Raw genomic sequence first — 12,278 nt, 5'->3', positions numbered from 1 at the left:
CCTCCGGGACCAACATTCTAAGTTCCGCGCTGCCATTTTCAGAGGCTGAACCACAGGGAGCCCGGCCTGTCTACACACGCTCCGGGACGTCCTACGCACGCACTCCCGCTTCCCCACACTCGCCCTCCCCGCCGCCGCACAGCCCCGCCGCCAGGGTCGCAAACCCACCTTCGCGAGAAGGGGAGGAAGGGCCTTTTCTCTTCAGGAGCGCAACAGTTCACATCTTGTTCCCTCGCCAGGTTCTGAAACCTTAAAAAAAAAAAAAGAAGAAGAAGAAGAAGAAGAAGAAGCAACCGTTATTACCGCAGAAATCCGGGGGAAAGAGATGCTCTCCTCCAGGCCATTCCGACGTCCAGAACATTTTAAAGAGCCGTCAGGGGAGAGGGACACAGGGATGCGAACAGCCAACAGCGGAACACGCCGCGGCCGGCTTCCCCTCCCAAGAGCAAGGCTTTTTGCCGAGAAGTTCACTGCTCCAGCGGGGGCAGAGCCGGGGTTAGAGGGCGGGAGGGAGGTGTGCCGACGCCCGCTGCCCCCCACCCAGAGGCCCAGCAGCGATCGCACGCACCAGCTGCCCCGATCCCGCGGCGAGGACGCGCCCCCAGGCCCGCAGGGACTGCTCCGACCCGCGCCCGCGGCGGGCCGAGATCTGCGGAGCCCCCGGCGTGGGCAGGGGTCCAGGCGTCCGCCAGGCTGGGCCCTCCCGGGCCCTCCCGCGCCGAGTCGGCTCCCACTCACATCCCTGGGCAGCGAGCCCCGGGCCTGTCCCCGCGCGGCCGCAGCAGCTCTCCGCCCCGAGGCGCGCCGCGAGTCCGGGCCCGGGGTCGAGCGGCCGAGGCGGCGGCAGCAACTCCCGAGCGCGCCGGGCGCCGGCCCAGCCTGTCAGAGCGGAGGGAAGCCGTTGGCCGCGGCCGCCGCTACCCCCTTCGGCTTCTCTTCCTCTCTCCTTCCTCCAGCGCACACCACTCCCACTTTGGGCAGCCAGGAAGCCTGTCGTCACAGGCGTCGTCTCCGCCCTCTCCCGGGCCACCCCGTGTTCTCAGTGCCTCAGGCGACACTGGCTCGGAAGCTCTCTTCGCGTCGGCGTCAGCCTCCACTCGGGCGGACGGTTCACCGCGGACTGAGGCGGACCCGCGGCACCGGCGGGGGCGGGACCCAACCGCGCCCCTCCTCCCCCGACTGCGCGTGCGCGCGTGCGCCGAGCCGCCGCGCTGCCCTTCTCCCGGCGTGCGCGCGCGCGCTGTGAGGCAGGCAGAGGCAGGCAGCGCACAACCTGGGCTTCTCGGGAAGTTGGCGGGAGCGCGCGGAGAGTCCCGGGGCGTCCCCTGGGAGAACGGGCGTGAGCAATGGAGCCGGAGCTGGCTACCCTGGGCCCCACAGCCCCCAGGATCCCGGCGCCGGCGCTGGGCCTGGCCCTCCCCAGACGGGCGTGTGTGTGGCCGCCGCCCGCCGTGGAGGCGGCCGGGAATGAGTCAGCCGGGTCGGGAAGGCGCCCCCTGCGCGCAGCCTGGCACCACAGCGCCATCCTCCCGTGCCCTGCTGTTGGTTCCCCTTCTGCTTTCGCTTCCACGGTCCGCGTCCGGCAAACCTGTCCTTCCCCAGTCCAGGCCTCTAGGCCGAGGGAAAGTGGCGCCGAGGGTTGGGGCAACATTCACAGGCGCAGTTTTGTGCAGGTGCAATCCCGAGCGCCTGGCTCCAACCCAAGAAAAGGGGGCGGGTGGCACGAGGCGCCCAGCTGCTCGCCGATTGGCGACGAGACCCAGCGAATGAGGAGAAAGAGCCCACCGCCTCCCCAAAGCCCCATTCATTCGTTCAACGAATATTCGCATAGCATCTACCAGGTGCTGGGCTGCAAGGGCTCCCAGGATGCTGCTAAGTAATTGCAACCCGCATTCCACTTGCTCTACTGGAGCATATATTCGGATAAAAGTGACAAATATACTTTGTATCATATACCAGGATATAATTGCACCTAAGAAAAATAATACAAAGTAAAGGAATAAGAAAGTGAGGAAGCAGGGTGCTATTTTAGTGAGGGTGGCCAGGAAAGACCTCCCAGAATAAGTGACATCTGAGCAGAGATGTAAAGGATGAAAATGAGCCAGTCGTGTGACTACATGGGAAGAGAGTTTCAGGCGGAGGGACTAGCAAAGGCAAAGACCCTGAAAAAGGAATGGGCTTGACAAGTTCAAGGACCAGGAAAGAGGTCAATGTGGTTGGAGGACAGCGAAGGAGAGGGCAGTGGAAAAAGAGGAGTCCAAAGGAGTAGCCTGGGACCCAAATATGTACGGTCTTTCTCACTTATTAGCTCTCTTTCTCTCTGAAACATTTGATGCATTTATACCTGTTTCTCCACTCACAAATTGATGCTGAGATTCAGGTCTAACTTGAATTTAATGATATCTTTAAACCAACTCACCAGTGCAATTCTTGCATTCCTTCTTACATAAGACCCATTGCAAAAGGTCTTTGAGCAGATGATAGCAGGATAGGAAATGACTTGAATTCATACTGACTCCTTCAAAGTAAATAGTGAACTACAGCTCTTGTTTTCTCATAAGAGGGAGGGATTTAAGTTTTCTCATAAGAGTGAGGGAGAATTGCGTTCCAATGGCTACTGTTTTACAAGCAAAATATGCTGGAGAGTCCTTATTTTTAATATCTAAAAAGGAATCAAAAATAGTTGTGAGTCGATGGCAAATCTAAAATCTGCTTAGAATATAAAGGCCGAGATCACAAGCAGCAACCACCATGCAAGTTCCCTTTTCCTGAAAATGAAACCTGTTACTGGAGTAGAAACCAGAACACAGACCCACACAAAAAAGATAAAATGGCAGAGTCATCTTTCATGTCACAGCTAAGATTAAAATCATCTACCTGAATTGTGGAAATGGAAACATTCGCTTTTCTGAGAAAAAATGCCTGTTTTATGAGCTCTGAAACAGTGCAGAGGTATTCACTGCAATGAGTGATATTTCTATATTTCTATAATCCATAATTCTATATTCCTATATTTTATAATACTTATTTATTCAACCAGACATGGTGCCTGTTACCAGCCACTGCCTGTTTGCAGGAAGGAAAAAGTGAATATTCAGAATTCCTTGTGGGGGAAGGTGTGGTGTCTAAATGGGTGTCTCTTGATAGGATGGGGGCCTCGAAATGCAGGGTGAAGATCAGGTGGGATCCGTGGGCACAGGAGGCGAAAGAGTTCACCCAAGGCAGAACAAAGGAGATAGAAGTTTATCAAATACACAGAAAGGGAGCTGTGCACAGGATAGCCATGGAGGGGCTGTCTGCAACCAGTGGGTGGGGGCCATTTTTCAAGGGGGAAGATAAAGAGGTATGGCAACATATGGAATTCTCCTTTTCTTGGTAATGGTGCCTATGTGTAAATAACCTGTTGGTCAGTTGGGGCCTCTGGCTATTTTGGACCTTCTCTACATTCCTTTGCTCAATCCTGTTTGCCAGAAAGCAGCCTCTACAAAGGGACTTTTTTTTTTTTTTTAAATAAAAGTGATTTGGATATGGAAGACAGGTGGCCTGAAAAGAAAAGAAAAATTCTTAGGTTTATAGAATTGAGAAATTTATCTGCCTGCCCAGAGAGATAAAGTGACTTGTTTAGGGTCTTTCAGAGAGTGGAAGCCTCTCTTCTCACTAAGACTATATGATTTTTAAGTCAATATTCCCCTTGGATGTTGAGCTCTTTTCATCTCGTAGAGAATTTTTTAGCTCTTTATGTGATCCCTGGTAGTGGCATAGCTAGAAAGTTGCTCCCAGGACAAACATTTCAGAAAGATACCCCTATTTTTGAAAACGATAAAAAAGAATTCCAAGAGAACAATTTTTTTCTTTTCTTTTAGAGAGAGAGTGTGGGGCAGTGGGGCAGAGGGAGTGGAAGAGAATCTTAAGAAGGTTCCATGCCCAGTGCAGAGCCCGATATGGGGCTGGATCCCATAACCCCAAGATCATGGTCTGAGTTGAAATCAAGAACTGGAGGCTTAACCAATTGAGACACTCAGGTGCCCCCCAAGAGAATAAATTTTACCAAGTCTTTCATGACATTCTCTCACACACTATGAGAAAGAAGAAATGTGGGTTGGAGGATTTATTTAGATTCAAAACTGATTATATGGCCAGATCTAAAAGTAAAAATTAGCAGCTAATTGTCACCTTTATGGGGCAGTGTGTGGCACCCACTAAGATCCTGTCCTTCCACTGCAGCAGAACATGGCAGCAGTGGGTCTTGCTACTGCTCTCCAAAACCACCTCTACAGCAAGACTGTGACAATGTTGTCAGATGGGGTTTTGGCTGTTGTGTCTCTGTAAAGTTCTTAGGTGGTTTTGATGCAAAGGCAAGGTTGAAAAGACGTGGCCAAGGGTTTAAGAACTTAAGCTTGAGAGTCCGGCAGACCCAGGTTTGAATCCCAGCCTTCACCAAGGATGTCATTTAGATTTTCTAAGCTTCCATTTCCTCATCACTATAATGAGGATAGTAATATCTTCCTTGAGATATCTGGAAGATTAGATGAAAAAGTATTTTTAAACCCTTAGCACAGCTATTAAATGCGTATTAGAGTTGTGGTAAGGTCAATTTACAGATATCAGCAGGCTGGGAGGTATGAGAACTATGTTGGATTTTATTAGTAATCCTGAAGCATTTGTCACAATCTATCACATTCCCCAGAACTGTGTGGGCTGTAATGATAAGGACAGAGCTTTAACAGAGATAAATGCAAAGACTTACATTTGGGCTTTTTCACAACGGGTTTGTTGCCAGAACACAGGTGTTGTGAAAACCACTGCTCAACCTAAACCAAAAAAGGGAAAGAAAAGACTCACATTAACATCATCGTCATTGGACACATAGATTCGGGCAAGTCTACTGCTACTGGCCATCTGATCTACAAATCTGGTGAGAGCGACAAAAGAACTATCAAAAAATCTGAGAAGGAGGCTGCTGAGAAGGGAAAGGGCTCCTTCAAGTATGCCTGGGTCTTGGATAAACTGAAAGCTGAACATGAACATGGTATCACCATTGCTATCTGCCTGACAAATTTGAGACCAGCAAGTACTATGTGACCATCACTGATGCCCCAGGACATAGAGACTTTATCGAAAACATGATTAACAGGCACATCTCAGGCTAACTGTGCTGTCCTGATTGTCACTGCTGTGTGCTGGTGAATTTGAAGCAGGTATCTCCAAGAACAGGCAGACCCATGAGCGTGCCCTTCTGGCTTACACACTGGGTATAAAACAGTTAATTGTTGGTGTTAACAAAATGGATTCCACTGAGTCACCCTATAGCCAGAAGAGATATGAGGAAATTGTTAAGGGAGTCAGTATCTACATTTAGAAAATTGGCCACAACCCTGACACAGTAGCATTTATGCCAGATTGTGGTTCGAACGGTGACAACATGCTGGAGCCAAGTGATAACATGCCTTGGTTCAAGGGATGGAAATCCACCCGTAAAGACGGGAACACCAGTGGAAGCATGCTGCTTGAAGCTCTGGATTGCATTCTGCCACCAACTCATCCAACTGATGAGCCCTTGTGTCTGCCTCTCTAGGACATCTACAAAATTGGTGGTATTGATACTGTCTCTGTGGGCCGAGCAGAGACTGGTGTTCTTAAACCTGGCTTGGTGGTCAACTTGGCTCTAGTCAATGTTACAACAAACATTGTAAAGTCCAGTAAAGTCCACTGAAATGCACCATGAAGCTCTCAGTGAGGCTCTTCCTGGGGACGACATAGGCTTCAATGTCAAGAACATATCTGCCAAAGATGTCTGTCCTGGCAATCTGGCTGGTGACAGCAAAAATGATCCACCAATGGAAGAAGCTGGCTTCATGGCTCAGGTGATTATCCTGAACCATCCAGGCCACATCAGTGCTGGGGATATAACTGTGCTGGATTGTCACACAGCTCACATTACTCGCAAGTTTGCTGAGCTGAAGGAGAAGATAGATCGTCATTCTGGAATAAAGCTGGAAGATAGTCCCAAGTTCTTGAAGTCTGGTGATGCTGCCATTGTTGATATGGTTTCTGGAAAGCCTGTGTGTGATGAGACCTTCTCTGACTATCCTCCTCTAGTCTGTTTTGCTGTCCATGCTGTGGGTGTCATCAAAGCAGTGGACAAGAAGGCAGCTGGAGCTGGAAAGGTCACCAAGTCTGTCCAGAAAGCTCAGAAGGCTAAATAAATATTATCCCCAATATTTGCCAACCTCATCTTAATCAGTGATGGAAGAACAGTCTCAGAACTGTTTGAGTCAACTGGCCATTTAATTTTAATAGTAAAAGACTGGCTAATGATAACAAGGCATCATAAAATCTTCAGAAGGAAAGACTGTTTAGCAGACCATTTGTTTTTTTGTGTGTGTGGCAGTTTTTAAGTTATTAGTTTTTAAAATTAGTACTTTTTAATGGAAACAACTTGACCAAAAGTCTGTCCCAGAATTTTGAGACCCATTAAAACAGCAAATGAGGGGGCACCTGGGTGGCTCAGTGGGTTAAGCCGCTGCCTTCGGCTCAGGTCATGATCTCAGGGTCCTGGGATCGAGGCCCGCATCGGGCTCTCTGCTCAGCGGGGAGCCTGCTTCCCTCTCTCTCTCTCTGCCTGCCTGTCTACTTGTGATCTCTGTCAAATAAATAAAATCTTAAAAAAAAAAAACAGCAAATGAGGAAAAAAAAAAGATTTACATTTGGGTTAAAAGCCAAATATAACCAAAAACTATGCATTAAATGATGAAATAATAAAAACATCATTCTTAAGAGGAGCAAAAAAAGGGACACCTGGGTGGCTCAGTCAGTTGGGCCTTTGCCTTCAGGGTTCAGGTCCTGGGATTGAGTCCCATATGGGTTCCTTGCTTGGCGGGAGCCTGCTTTTCCCTCTGCCTGCTCTGCCTGTTCAGCCTGCTGCTCTCTCTCTCTGACAAGTAAATAAATAAAATGTTTTTAAAAAAGAGAGAGAGGGAGAGAAAAGTGAGAGCAAAAAAAGACACAGAAAAGTCCTTGGAAAGGGAAAGAGGTCAAGCAAATGGTTGGGGTTAGATGGAGAGTTGCTTTGTTTCTTTCCAAGATAGGGAAGAGTACTTTTCTGAAGGCAAGGGAGGTAGCTATGGAGAGAGGCTGATTTATTCCTGGTCTAGTAATACAAACAGAAAGGCCAGAGTGTAAATCAGATAAACAGACGAGCTTTGAACCACCCAGATATTTTAGAATCATTCATTTCAAAGTTTGCTTAGCTATGGGGGTGGAGGGAGTTGAAAACGTCCTCTGTACTTCAGCATATCCCTGATCTCTCATCCTTCCTATAGTCCCAAAGATAAAGGTGTTTCTAGAAAACAGATCCCTCCTTCCCTTGAGATAACCAGATACATTTAACTTTGGTGTATGAAAACCAAAAGTTTTCCCCTCTGTAAACAAGGAATTAATAACCTTCTTCAAGTGAGGATAATTAATTGGTGAAATATGCAAAATGTCTATTATAATTATGCTCTACTGAAACTGTTTTACTTCAAACAGGAGTATGGTTAGCAATTCATTAAAAATATTTTTCTTTATAAAAGGAGTCATATTGTGATTCACTCTTAAGAATAGAAATTCCCCTGGCATAATTTTTTGTTTACAGAGCATTAATTCCTCAGTTCTTATTTAGATTATGGATTCTGCCCTCTTTCTCTAAGAATGGTCCTCTTGACCCAGAATAGCCAGCCTCTGGCCCCTTACTGTTCATGACCCAGCCTCCACATCTGTTGAGGGCAGCATGAGTTGTCACCTGACTCAAGCTGAGCCAATCAAGGTCTCCCTTTCGGAGAAGCCCAAACTGGGATTCAGAGACAGTTGCTCAGACTTCTCTTTTCGCTTATTTGCTTCCAATGCTCTAAAGTTAAATCTGGTTTTGTGATGTGGCCATCTTTATGTACATGGAGTTGCACAGAAGCCTAATTTGCTGGGGGTGGGGGAGATTAACACAGATCTAAGACAGGACAGAGAAAAAGAGAGAAACACACCAATAAAGAGTCCTCATCACGTTTCAGTTTCCTCTTCCTTCTAAGGCCCAAAGAAACTTCCTGTATTTGGTATCTTGAAAATATTTCCTTATGACAAATTTCTGCTTTTTACTTAAGCTAGATCTACTAGTGTAGAGTACTTGCTACAAAATAACCTGAAGAAGACAGATACTATAGCACACCGATGAGAAGAGAAACAAGGAATATTCTCTCAAGTCTCAAGAGAGAAGATGTACAACTTTTTAAAAATCCAATTTACCCACAAATTCTGAAGTCTATCTCCAATGAAGGAGCCAAGCATAACTATGTAAGTATCAGTCACAATCTGAGACATTACACGGAACCCATGTAATTTTGGTTAGCCAAAAATAAGCTATCTTTGAGCAGGGTGGCTACGTCTTACAGAGAAATTTTCCTCACCCTCACCTCCTCTTCCAAATCATCACTCCCTTCAGGGCTGTTGGGTTTTCTCTTCTCACTCACTTCATCCAACTTTCTCTGTAACTGAATTTTGTGAATCTTCTGGGCCATAGCTATAATAATTGCTGTGGTCACTCCACTTCAGTTAAACTATTGACCCAAGGGAAATCTAATTTGATATTAAAACATCTTACTGCTATGTTTAAATATTGTGTATTTCAATTTTACCTACGAAATAAACAGTGGGACAAAAAAATCCTGCCTAAAGCAGTTCTCAACTTTAACTTCTACATACCCTCAATGTCTATAATTTGTCCTTAAGTATATTTGCTCAACAAAGAGACCCCTCCCTGTCCCCATCTCTCCCTCCATGCCTTCTCTTTCTAAATAAGGTCTGGAGGCTGCACTTCTTTACCTCTGCACGATGAGAGCTGGTTAAAGGGAAAGCCAGTGTTTTCCCCCCAGCATAGGCAGCTGGTAATGGGGGAGCACCATCTTTAGGGTGGTCTTACTTTATCCACATTTCTGTCCTCTCAGTTCTTTTGGAAACCTGTTACCCAACAGTGGCTCATGTCTGAATTTGTTGACTTGAAATATGTTTTCTTAAAAAAAAAAAGACACCTATGTTATGCTGGGCCATTGTTGAAATTATCATAGCTGAAGGACTATGAAGTATTTTATTTGTTTTTTAACAAGGAATTTAGTTTTATTTTCTCTGTGCATTTCCAAAAACACTTAGGACCAATTTAGGAAAAAAAAAAAAAAAAACCACCTGTGAAAAAAAGTTACACTTAAAAAAAAAAAAAAAAGCCTGAGAAGGATTGGTGTCTTAGCTGTAGGGAGCTACAGAAATTCTGATTGGTCCAAAGAATTGAAAAGATACTGGGAAGCTAGAACAGGAGGCAAAAGAATGAGCAATTACTAAGGAAAAGTGTCTGAAAGTGGGCCACAAGGAGAACTAGAGGCCGGGGGTTGGTCTGGGTGGAGGGAGGGGGCCCCCACCGGTAGCCATCTGGTGGGGGGTGGTGGAAGCCCAGTGTATCCATGAGGGGCATCCGTGGAGGAGGTCCATGCATCCCATGTAGAGGCATAGACCTGGATGACGCGTGGGAGATCCAAACAGAGGCCACTGGTGGGGGACGGGAGGCATGCCCATTAGAGGAGGTCCTAGATGAGGCATGCCAGGTGAGGGTTGGGGTGATGGCTGCCCCCCAGAGCCTGATGGCCTGGAATGGGGATGTCCTGACCCATGAGGGCCATGGTAGGCCAGCTGTATCTGAGATCCCTGGATAGGGCATCCCATACAGTGAGAATTGGTGAGGATGTGAGTGTCCTTGTCCAGGATGTCCAGACCCTGCATTCCTGATGATGGTGGGCCATGTCCTCCAGCCTCAGGAGACACAGGTAATGGGGGCCTAGCTGGGGGTATCCCAGGTAGAATGGTTCCAGGAGGCAGCACTGGGGGTGGGAGGGGCCGAGGAGGAGGGCTACCTGAGGGAGGAAGCCCAGATCCCAGTGATGATGCCACAGAATTGGGGGTTGAAGGTGGAGAGGGTGACTCTGCAAGGAGCTGACAAGGGCAATCAGCCTGCGAGAGTAGGTTGGTTCTGGGCTGCCAGAAGTTGTTCGGCTGCTGAACCCTGGTGCTGACCCTTGGAGTCCTTCTCAAAGGCACAGGACACAGTGATAGGGCGGTTACAGAGATAATGCCCATTCAGAACATGAACAGCTGCTTCCAAAGCATCAAACAAAACAAAATTAATAAAGGCATAATCTTTGGAGTTGCCTGTGTTAGGGTCCCACACAATCTCTGGAGTTTGTAAAATCACCCCAAAGGCACTGGAAATACCATAAACAGCTTCCTATCCATCTCTGAGTCCAGGTTGCCAACAACAACGTTGGCCCCACATCCAGGTTCTTGCGAGCTGATGTCTGGTCCACCTTCCCACACAGTTTGATCAGGTTCATGATCTTCGTGGTGTAGTCAGCTTCCTCGTTGTCCAAGAATTCCACAAAGCCTTGGCCTGGTGCTGATCTGTGACTTCATCCTTTGGCATGCGGGAGGTGACTACTGGCCCTGCCTGGAGGATTAGCTCCCACAGCCATGGTTGGCCAACCTCCCCATCCAAGCCTCCCACGTAGATAGCAGCACCCTGGTTCTGCTCAGAGATCAGCCTGGCTGCATGGCAAGGGGCTCCTGCATGCTCCATTATGAAGTGCTTGAAAGCCCACTGAATCAAAGTCATATGCAAAAGTCATACTTTCATAACTGTTAATAATGATTGGTCAGACTTCAGTTAGGAATTATAAATTGTGAATTACAAATTGAATCCATCAAGAAGACATGTGGAAGTCCTAACTACCAGTAACTGGGAATGTGATTTCATATGGAAAGAGGGTCTTTGCAGATGTAATCGAGTTAAGATGAGGTCATTGTCCCTAATCCAATAGGACTGGCATCCTTTTTTTTTTTTTTTTTTTTTAAGATTTTATTTATCTGAGAGAGAGAAAGCACACAAGAGGGAGGAAGGACAGAGGGAGAGGGAGAAGCAGACTCCCTGATGAGCAGGGAGCCCGACACTGGGCTCAATCCCAGGACCCTGAATCACGACCTGAGCAGAAGAGAGATGCTTGACCACCTGAGCCACCCAGCTATGCCAGGACTGGTGTCCTTGTGAGAAGTGGAGAAGACAGACACACAGAGTGAAAACAGCCAGGGAAAGAGAGTCAGAGACTAGAGTGATGCATCTGAACCAAGGAACCCCTCAAGCTACCAGAAACTGGAAGAGGTGAGGCAGAAATCCCCTCTGAAGGCTCCAGAGAGAGCACAGCAATGGCCATTTGCTTGAGCACAGACTTGAAGCCTCCAGAACTGTGAAAGAATAAATTTCTGTTGTTTTAAGCCTCCCAGTTTGTGATACTTAGTTCCAGCAATATAGAAATACAACGCCCCTACATTTCTCAAACTGAAACTGAGAAAAGCCTGGAGAATAACTTTCTCTTCTAGTATTGATACCAAATACTGTCTCCAAGTGAACATTAATATCACCATTCCCATTTGAAGAAAAAAAAATACTGTTTCTTTGCTTTCTCCTTTTGGTGCTTTTGCTCACTTGTGTTTGTCTTTGGTTTTTCTTTCTTTTCTCTCATTGTCACTGCATCTGTCAGAAAGCAAGCATGTCAGAAAACAAGCAAGGGTAATAGTCCACAGGCAAACTCTTTCAGTCAGGCAGTCTAATGCTATGAATATTTTAGTTCGGGTGCTTTCTACTCAGATGCCAGTTCAACTCTTGTACTACTCACAGAGCCTGTTCTGGAAATCAACAGCACTACAAGTAATAAAGTATTTAGCAAGAATCATGCATCTATTATCCTTATCATCCTATTATCTAATATTCTTATTCAGGGACTAAGAAGATTTGTTGAACGAGCTACTTTTTTTCTTTTTAGATCTCACAAGTAAATGTTCCAAATAATATAGATAGTAAAGTATCCCCCGGACCTCCTCACTTGCCAGATGTAACCACTGACGACTATTTGGTATGTTACGTTTCAGACTTTCTCCTAAGCATTTTCCTGCCTATCTCCTATAAATGCAGTTTCAGGCTCTGTAAACAAAATGGATAATTCTACACTTTTTTCTGTGACCATTTTTTCACTTCAACATGGAGATATTTCATTCAACATGTATGCTTTTTAACTCTTATATGGTATTCAATAAAACAGGTGACTCCTAATTTATTAAATAATTTCCCAATCTATCAACATTTAGTAATGTGATTTTCACAATTAAAAGCAATGCTAAATTGGCACATCATTATATATATATTTCATGGGCAC

General features: G+C 46.5%; 1 protein-coding gene and 1 pseudogene across 1 annotated transcript in view; both read right to left on the bottom strand.

Moving 5' to 3' along the window:
- JAK2 (Janus kinase 2) overlaps positions 1-656 on the bottom strand; it is a 135,007-nt gene extending 134,351 nt beyond the window's left edge. Inside the window, exons 1-2 of the mRNA XM_059411990.1 lie at positions 569-656; positions 169-249 (exon numbers count right to left, since the gene is read on the bottom strand). The gene's annotated coding sequence lies outside the window, so the exon portion shown is untranslated. The remainder of the gene's footprint in view (positions 1-168; positions 250-568) is intronic.
- Positions 657-9,328: 8,672 nt separating this feature from the next.
- On the bottom strand, positions 9,329-10,648 carry LOC132024929 (splicing factor 3B subunit 4-like; annotated as a pseudogene).
- Positions 10,649-12,278: the final 1,630 nt, after the last annotated feature.

This window comes from Mustela nigripes, chromosome 9, assembly GCF_022355385.1.
Source record: "Mustela nigripes isolate SB6536 chromosome 9, MUSNIG.SB6536, whole genome shotgun sequence".
Taxonomy (NCBI): domain Eukaryota; kingdom Metazoa; phylum Chordata; class Mammalia; order Carnivora; family Mustelidae; genus Mustela; species Mustela nigripes.
This window is presented reverse-complemented; position numbering and strand designations above follow the sequence as displayed.